Genomic DNA, 207 nt, shown 5'->3' on the forward strand with positions numbered 1-207 from the left:
TACGTGGAATGTACGAGCATGTAAGGGGAATTCTAAAGCATAACATAAGCTTGAAAGAAACTGAAGAACTTACCTGGTTCAACTCTACTCAACATAACTCAACTCATTTCAATATAAAGCAGTTTAAAATAAGTGCAATATAAAGAAAAAGGAAAATTGTTTAAAACATGATGTTAACTCATAATCATAATATCATAAAAGGCATAC

This window comes from Solanum tuberosum, unplaced genomic scaffold (assembly GCF_000226075.1).
Source record: "Solanum tuberosum cultivar DM 1-3 516 R44 unplaced genomic scaffold, SolTub_3.0 scf00154, whole genome shotgun sequence".
Classification (NCBI taxonomy): Eukaryota; Viridiplantae; Streptophyta; class Magnoliopsida; order Solanales; family Solanaceae; genus Solanum; species Solanum tuberosum.